General features: G+C 45.0%; 1 pseudogene; it reads left to right on the top strand.

Moving 5' to 3' along the window:
- Window positions 1-6496: 6496 nt before the first annotated feature.
- Window positions 6497-7889, top strand: LOC147979138 (uncharacterized; annotated as a pseudogene).
- The last annotated feature ends 1958 nt before the right edge of the window (window positions 7890-9847 follow it).

The following is a 9847-nucleotide window of genomic DNA, read 5'->3' as shown; positions in this document are numbered from 1 at the left end:
AGCTTAGGCTCTTGCCACTCCTTATCCCATAGTCCATCAAATCATTACCCAAAACTTGAGAACTTCACAACACAAAACTCAACAGAAAATCTCAAAAGCTCCAATAGTATAAGAAAATAAATCACCAATTTTGGTATTGTTGTGAACTCATTCTTTATTTATATTGGTGTAATGGCTACTATATTCCAACTTATCCATGGTTCATACCCCCCGATACTACCCATGGAATCATCAAAATAAGCAAACAACACATAGAAAATAGAATCTATCAAAAACAGAACAGTCTGTAGCATTCTATATTTCTCGAATACTTATGCAACTCCAAAAATTCTGAAAAATTAGGACAATAGAGTAAATTCAGAATAAAGCAAATATTTTTTGTATTTTTGGTTTATAGATCGGAAAGTAAAAGATTGCAAAATAGTAGACCGGAAACTTATATGATGGAAAATAGACCCGGGGGCCATAGGTTTCACTAGAGGCTTCTCCCAAGATAGAAAATATTACAGAGGGTGAACAAATTACTGTTGAGGAATTGATAGAAAAGTGCGAAGTTATGATGATATCTAAGGCAATGATCATGAATATAGGCATCACGTCTGTGTCAAGTAGACCGAAACGATTCTGCATCTACTACTATTACTCCACACATCGACCGCTATCCAGCATGCATCTAGAGTATTGAGTTCATAAAGAACAGAGTAACGCATTAAGTAAGATGACATGATGTAGAGGAATTAACTCAAGCAATGTGATGAAAACCCCATATTTTTATCCTCGATGGCAACAATATAATACGTGCCTTCCTGCCCCTGTTGTCACTAGGAAAGGACACCGCAAGATTTAACCCAAAGCTAAGCACTTCTCCCACTGCAAGAAAAACCAATCTAGTTGGCCAAACCAAACCGTTAGTTTGAAGAGACTTACAAAGATATCAAATCATGCATAAAAGAATTCAGAGAAGATTCAAATAATATTCATAGATAAGCTGATCATAAATCCACAATTCATCGGATCTCAGCAAACACACCGCAAAAAAAGTATTACATCGAATAGATCTCCAAGAACATCGAGGAGAACATGGTATTGAGAATAAAAGAGAGAGAAGAAGCCATCTAGCTACTAGCTATGGATCCAGAGGTTTGTGGTAAACTACTCGTGCTTCATCCGAAGGGCAATAGAGTTGATGTACAAGCCCTCCATGATCGTATCCCCCTCCGGCAGGGTGCCAGAAAAGGTCCCTAGATGGGATCTCACGGGTACAGAAGGTTGCGGCGGTGGAAAAGTGTTTTCGTGGATGCCTCTGGTGGTTTGGGGATATATGGGAATGTATAGGCGAAAGAATTAGGTCAGGAGGTGCACGAGGGGCCCACAAGAAAGGGGGCGCGCTCTACCCCCTGGGCGCGCCCTCCACCCTTGTGGCTGCCTCGTGGCTCCTCCGACTTCATCTCCAAGTCTCATGGGTGTATTCTGGACCAAGAAAAATCAACGCGAAGGTTTTATTCCGTTTGGACTCCGTTTGGTATTCCTTTTCTGCGAAACTCTAAAACAAGGAAAAAACAGGTACTGGCACTGGGCTCTAGGTTAATAGGTTTGTCCCAAAAATAATATAAAATAGCATATTAATGCATATAAAACATCCAAAACAAATAATATAATAGCATGGAACAATCAAAAATTATAGATACATTGGAGACGTATCACCCAACATCTTCACCAACACCGCCTGGGAATGAATAGACACTCTATGTCTTCAAACCTTTTTGGTCATTCATGAAAAAAGGGGGAGAAGCATATCAGTTGATAGTCTTCAAACATGTCCATATGGGTCGGGTGCTTATTTTTGCTAAGTTTTTACAACTCCCGTTCTTGAACTGTTGGCTTTTGAGTTGTAACACTTAAAACTTGATGGTCGTCTGCCACCTTTGCTGCTACTGTTTACTGCGATGATAAATTCTGCATGAAGTCATTCTGCAGACACCCATTTCTCATTATGCATTTCATTATCTTCGTTACATTTGTGTATGCATGATGAATTGTCTTCATGAGTTGAAGAAGATCTCCACAAAGCAAAACCTGCCATGTGCATTTTCATTCAAAGGCAAAATATCTATAAGCACATCTTCAGGGGGAGCCTCTTTCAACTTATGAAGCCAATGACCACATACTCTAACTTACACATATTTTATCCCTGTTGAAAACTTCAACCAGTTTGTCATCAATCACCAAAAAGGGGGAGATTGTAAGTGCATCTAGTGCCACCCCTACTTGGTTTTGAGTATTGACGACAAACGTGGTTGAGGGACTAATGTGTTTGTGAGAATTGCAGTATAACACAGGTAGTAGTCCCTCATTGATTCGGTTTTCCTACCAGAGATGACCCCTAAAAATGTATGAAGACATTGAAGACAATGGTGGTTCGTGAAGACAAACATATTGAAGATAATGACATGTGAAGACATTCACTTGAAGACTATGGAGTGCGAAGACATAGTTTCTTTCGTAGTTTCCTTTCCTTCTTTATTGAGTCATAGGAACCACCAAATTGTTAAGTGGGGTCCAAGTGAACAAAGTTAGAAGACTGACGTGATGCTCAACCTAAATCATGTCTTCGAGTGAAGACAATGAGAGCAAATCTTATCCAGAGCTGGATGAGTCAGCTTTGCTTGTAGCCTAAGCCAAGCTGTCGCGTGTGTTTGAAATCTGACCGTTGGACACGTGTTGGTTCCTTAGTGACTGATGCGGAGCATCCTATGGACATCACCATGTCAAGAGTTCATTCGGCAAGTGACACGTGCGACATCTACTTCACATACATAAAGGTGAATCCTCTCCTTTACACGTGCTCACTTGACCCCTTCGAGGATGGTATACTACTTGACCCTCCATTGTGCATGCATAGGTATTGTCGGAGCTTCACGGATGACGAGGAGGAGTGCAAGCGCCAAGGATCACCTACACCATCCGCGAGGGAAGCCTAGAAGAGAAGACGCAAGAAGAAGAGCTGTCGAAGAAGCTCCAGCCACCGGACGACCGGTCGGGTCCGGACGTCCGGTGCCTGAAGATCCACCGGACGACCGGTGTCCCTGCACCCGAGCCAAACGAGCGGACGTCCGACGCCACCGGACGACCGGTCTAGACCGGAAGTCCGCTACACCAGCATCCGAGCCAGATCGAGCGGACGACCGGCCCCTACCGGACGTCCGGCCGCCCACGAGCCACCGGACGACCGGTCCCCAGCGGACGTCCGGTACCTGGCTGTGTCCAGTTGCGGGTTGAGGCCCATGTACCCCTTCACTTTCCCCCCATTTGCACTAAGACTATAAATAGACCTCTCCCTCCTCCTTTCTAAGGTAGCGTTGTGATAGCTCATTTGAGAGATAGAGCTACGCTCATCTATATCGGATCTACTCCTTGAGAGAGACCGCGGTCCCTCTTCGGAGAAGATCGACCTTGGATTCAAGACCTCCTTGCGGAGAAGATCCCCTTGTGGATTCAAGACCTCCTCACGGAGAAGAACCGGCTACCCTTTGTATCGTCCGTTGTTGACTTTGGATCTTGTATTTCCCTTTGTGTTCATGGATCTAGCGCATGTGTGATCATTCTTGTTGGTTTGAGTGTTCTCTTGTGTTCCCCTCGTGATTTTCCCCTCGTTTCCCTCCTCGTGTTCTTCGCATTCTTCGCGGGATCCGCTCCTTTCGTGAAAGATCGGGCCACTAGGGTTCTACCCTACATCATCTTGGATCAGAGCCAGCTTGTCTCTTGATACCATCATCTTGGAATCGTGAGCCACGTTGATCACGATTTCGGAGCCTCCCCCACCGTTTTCTAGCCTTCTTTTGCTTGATTTCGTCCTAAATTCGAAAATCCCCACCAAAAATAGCCCCAAATTTTTTTGTGATTTGTTGGTTTGATGGTGTTTTGTTGATTTTAATCCATGGATTTGCTTGGTTTCAAGTGGATCTAGCATCTCCCCGAGTTTCCCCATCTTTCCATCCACGAAATCTCATCAATTTTGACCCCAAAATCCCCAAATTCCGCCCAAAATCGCGTCCCGGATCTGAAATCTCGCGTTGACCCCGACCACCGGACGACCGTCACTTTACCGGACGTCCGGAGCCCCTGGAACGACCGGACGTCCGTCATCCACTGGACGACCGGAACCCCTAACCCGAGCAGAATCACCGGATTTCTGACCCGACCGGACGTCCGGCCACCGGACATCCGTCCATTAGCGGACGTCCGCTACCTGTAAAAACTGACTTCGGCTGATTTTTGTTTCGGCCATAACTAATTCATCCGAACTCCAATTTTGACGTTCTTTAGCTCGTTTTGAAGCTCTTGACATCCTCCTTCCCACAAAAATACCACCAAAGTCATTTTACTCCATCAACTTTTCTGAAATTTGGCAAGTTTGGCTAGGCCCTCCACCATATCATCCGCTACACCACCATAGCCTTCCGCAACCTAACCAATTTTGTTCCCCATCGCATTAGTGGTTGCTTGAGAGTGATTTGAGTCTCCTAAGGTGTCTAGGCTACTTAGGGACGGTTGCTTCTTCATCAACCACCACCACCACTTCCGCATAGGCTTGACCACTATACACTTCCGCCACCCCAACTTAATCCAATTTTGGTTGTGTTGTGAGTTGTGTCTCCTAAGGTGTTTCGGCTACTTAGGGACCGTGCTTTCAACTCTGACACCGCGTATAGTCCACCACCATAACCTCCATTTCCGCATTGCCTAGTGCAACACCACCGCATCCCGCTACCACCATTTTGACATTTGAGATTTTGAGTTCGCGGTTTTTCCGTTTCCTAAGGTGTTTCGGCTACTTAGGGACGAGTCTCCATCATCTTGGTATCTCCATCAAGATCACCGCCACTCATCATCACAGCGGACGGTAACCTCCATATCATCTTGGTATCGTGGTACCCCTCCATTGTACATTCCCCTTGCAATTGCATTGTTAACCCCTAGCCCATTTTGCGTTACTTGCCTATCGAGACTAGCCATTTGAGTATTGCCGGCAACGTTACTTGTGCACATTAGTGATCTACACCATACATTGCATACATACCATATCATATTGGTATCATCATATCATCTCGTCTGCCTCAAGTTTGTTCCCGCATATATACAATTGCTACCTTGGTTTGTGCATTTCGCGAAGTGGCCAAAAAAAGAGAATAAGCTTTTAAGCAAAAGAGAAAGAGCAAAGAAGCTTGTAAGCAATAGCCATAGCATCCACCACATTGCATAAGATTGTCATATCCGATCATCTTGGATCAAACACCGGGAACCATACATACATAGCATACTTGGGATAGAAGTCGTTGCATTTTTGTCTCCTATAGGTTGTGCACAAGTGTCGTATCCGCCTATTGAGCAATCGTGCTAGCGTCTCTCTAGAGTTGTGCAACAAGAGCATTTTCCATGGATTCCACATTTTGAGCTCATCCTTGGTTGCACGACCCCATTTATCTATCCATGTGTGTGTTTCCGTGTGCCGCATATTGCTATTGGTCTACTTGTTTCACTTGCGAATTTGTGAATCTCTTTCAACATTATTGACTCTTGCTAACATTTTACATCAAATTTTTGTGCCACTATCCTCACCGAGCTCCACCATAAGCCTTATTTGTGTAGGTGTGAGAAGCCAACAAGAATTGGTACCAATTGTGCTATTTGCTTGTACACATTGGAGTGATCCTTAATCCACTTTCAACTTTGGTCAAGGTACATTTGGTATTCGTTCTTCTCTTTCTCCACTCATATTGGCTTGAATCTTGTGATGGATAGGCAAGGCATTTCATCTCCTGTCTTCCACAACAACGAGGGCGTGTACAACTACATCAACTACAAGCTTTCCGCACAAAAGGAGGAGCAAGATGCAAGGATGGAGGAGATTCGGACCTTGTTGATCAACCGTTCTTCCCCTTCATCATCCTCAAGGCGGCAACATTCAAGTCACAAGTCTTCGGAGCGCAAGAATGATGCAAGCGCAAGTCGTCCTCGTCCACATCTCCATGGCGACCACCATCACGTTTGTGATCCACCTCGTCATGAAGGGCAAGTCACCTCCAAGCAACATGTGCAAGACGACGACGAACGACATCTACATCGAGCTCAAGCACGACAACGACAACATCATCATGAAGATGCTCGAGATGCGCCTACCTACAAGTCGCAACAAGCCCTACTTCACGCCAAGTCCAAACTTCATGACCACAAGAGAAGACCGCGAGACAAGAACCACCAAGACGGAGCCACGGCTACACCAACCACTTTGGCATCTTTGCCAAACGACTTCAAGGCATCTTCGCCTTCGGATATATGGCATCTTCGCCAACAAGAAACTCAAGACTACGCTCAAGAGAAGCTCCCCAAGATCAAGTCCGCGACTTCCACGAGCTACTACGACCTCGACATCGACCACACGATTCCTTTCTATGGGACTCAAGAACCCAAGGAGTATCTCGAGTGGGAGCGTTTGATGGACGACTACCTCATGCTATATCAAGTACCTCCCGAAGATCAAGTGAAGTGCGCCACAAGGAACTTCCACGACTATGCGTCCACATGGTGGCTTCACACACCTTCGGAGAGCTACGACATGAGTTGGTCCAAGACGAAGAGAGCTTTGCGGCGAGAGTTTGTGCCTCCAACCTACATGGAACAACTTCAACGCCAATTGGAGAACACCATCCAAGGATCCAAGTCCATCGACGAGTACTTCAAGGAGATGAAGATTGCCTTGCGACGAGCCAGCGTGGACGACTCCATTTCGATGAAGTTCCACTTCATGATGGGATTGCACAACGACATCTCCAAGACGATCTTCCTCGAGAACTACAAGTCCCTCGACGACAACTACATTGGTGCTCTCAAGGCAGAACAAGAACTCATGAAGGCCAAGGCTTCTCGACCCCAAGCTCACTTCGTGACGACCAAGATCCATGAGAACGAGCATGAGGATAGTACCACCAAGATGTCCAAGCCCGATGAGCTCCAAGACGATGCTCCCAAGGTCGACTTCACCGACATTCCTCTTTGTGGCATTGGCGATGCCGAGTCCTCCATGACTCTTTTTCAAGACGGTGCGGCGACGAGTACGACTACGGAGACCCTCAAGGACCAAGCTTTGGAGGCGAGCGACACGGTGGCGAGCAAGGATGATGCTTCCATCTTAGGAGGCGAGAGTGATGATGTGCCATCTTCGGCCTTCATCCACGGCGAGAGTGATGTTGTGCCATCTTCGGCCTTCATCCACGATGACGACTACGAGACGGTTGAGCATGAGATTTTCCCTTCGACCACGGCGACATGTGATGACTTGAGTGACTTTAGCCACCATATTGAGAGTGAGAGTGACTTCACCACTAGCCCCATATGTGATGTGTTGCCACAATTCCCATGTGAGGAGAGCCACAACCTCCACCACTTGAGTGAGATGAGTGACTCCATCATATGTGACATTGAGTGCACCTACCATGAGGGAGTGAGTGAACCACCACATAGAGAGAGTGAGATAGTTGATAGGTCATGTGAGTCCACTTTCAACACTAACGACTTGACCTCTACCTCTATTGTGTCTTCTCATTTGGTTCTAGGTCCCTTATATGATGATGCGCTGCTTCTCGACGACTTCGTCCTACCTTTGGACAAGACGATGGCCATGGTGGAATATGATGCACCCCCCACATGGTTCCATCACAATGATGATCTTGACCACCATTTGGTCTTTCCCACCTCACATACACCACTTGAGTGGAATGAACAAGGTAACATAGGTGAAGGTGATGCTCCAGTCCCACTAGTGGACATTCATGACATTGATTGCTTGCATGATGTTGATCCCCCTATTGACATGCTTCATGCTAGTATGATTTCCCCATGCGATGATTTACCCATTTATGATGATTATGATGATTGCCATGTGGAGTCTCTTAGTTGTGATGCCATGTTACATAGGATTTCTTGTGCTAATTCTCTCGGTCACATCATGTTTGCCAATCCGCTTGACTTGTCATATGCTATGCATGAGATCAATCATATGTCATATTTGCAATCTCTTCATAGTGACTATGCATATGCCATTCAAATTAACCCAATTTGCACTTATGACATAAATGACAAGCCTATGGTTATTGGCATTTGTTTCTCTTGTGATGATATTGACATGCTACCTTTGCATCATTTATCCCATATGCCATGCCATAACCACCTAGCTTTGGATATGCATTGTTTTGGATGTTGTCCATTTTCTCCATATGATGTTTCCAACATTGCTCATGAGGAGACCCCCATAGTTTCCTCATACATTTTAGGAGATTTTGATTCATCCCATTCATTGCATGATCCTCATACTTATGTGCACACTATGCTCCCCATGAATAAACATGATATTGATGTGCCATATACTTGTATGCTCAATTTGCATCCCCATCGTGTTATACATAATAACTGTTCTTTTATGATGGATGACATGTTCTTATACCATGCATCAAATTTCTTTGAGCGATGCTTATCTTGTACTAACTCACACGTGCAAATACACATCATGATGGATGATGTGTACATTTACCACGTGCACAATTTCTTTGGTTTGTGTCTCTTTTGTGTAGGTACCCATGAATTCTTGTCAACCTCGCAATCCCACGAGTTGACAAAACGAGCTCTAGAGAGCAATGATGACTTGGGATCCCATGGAGTGTCTTTCCCACCGCTCTCTTCGCGCAAATACTTCGCGCATTTCTTCTACATGGCCCTCACTTGGCTATGGGTTGTTGTCCATTATATATCCTTTGCCCATCTTGCCATGTTCACTTTGCATGATATGCTCATTCATATGCTTTTGCCATGCATTTGTGACTCATGCTTTGCATTACAAATGATGATTGATTCTCATACTTGTATGTGTATTTGCAAGCTTGGTGGAGATATTGCTTGCTATTGCTATGTTTGCTTTGTACCCCATGCCTATGATGATAATTTCATCTTGCTTTGCGTTCGTGCTTGCGATATGTCATGTGCATTGCCTATGCCTATTATTTGCACTCATGACATGATTGCCATGATTTACCCTAGTATGTTGCATCTTCGCACTACTAGCTTGCACGACTTGATTACTATGCTTGACTTGATTGCCTCACACATGATGAAAAATTGCTCTTTCTATTGTGTTGAGTGCCACACTATATTCACTACACCCCATGCACATTATGCTTGGATTGTCTTGCACTTGACCAATGTGTTTAGACACTTCATTTTACTTGGTGTTGTGAATGACTCATATGCCTACCATCGACCTTACATTGAGCAATTTGTGAATGCTTGCTATGAACTTGAGGTAGATGCTTCTTCTCTTGTCACACATATTTGCATCACTACCTCACATTCACATGCTTGTTTCCATGATGTCCTTCTTTGTGCTCAATTTATGTGCTTACATGCCATGTCACAATCCTTTGTCACACCATATGCTATGCTTGATGACAACACTTGTTGGGTGAATCACCTCTTGAATGCTTGGTTTTGCACTAATGCTAACCGCATTTGTTTTTCCAAGTGTTTGTTCTCCTTGCTCCTTTTGAAGGACTCACGAGACGGTGTGACATTGAAGAGTGCCCATTTCAAGCTTCAAGATGACGAGAACTTGGTAATCGACCACTACTACATGGCGATGCCATCTCTTTCCCATGGTGATTTGGATTTCGATCCGAGGTCGGATCTTTCCCAAGGGGGAGGGGATGATGCGGAGCATCCTATGGAAATCACCATGTCAAGAGTTCATTCGGCAAGTGACACGTGCGACATCTACTTCACATACATAAAGGTGAATCCT

The sequence above is a fragment of the Triticum urartu genome, chromosome 3A, assembly GCF_056163025.1.
Source record: "Triticum urartu cultivar PI428250 chromosome 3A, HENAU_Tu73, whole genome shotgun sequence".
In the NCBI taxonomy this organism is placed as follows: Eukaryota; Viridiplantae; Streptophyta; class Magnoliopsida; order Poales; family Poaceae; genus Triticum; species Triticum urartu.
Note: the sequence above shows the minus strand (reverse complement) of the source record. Positions and strands in the feature narration are given on the sequence as shown.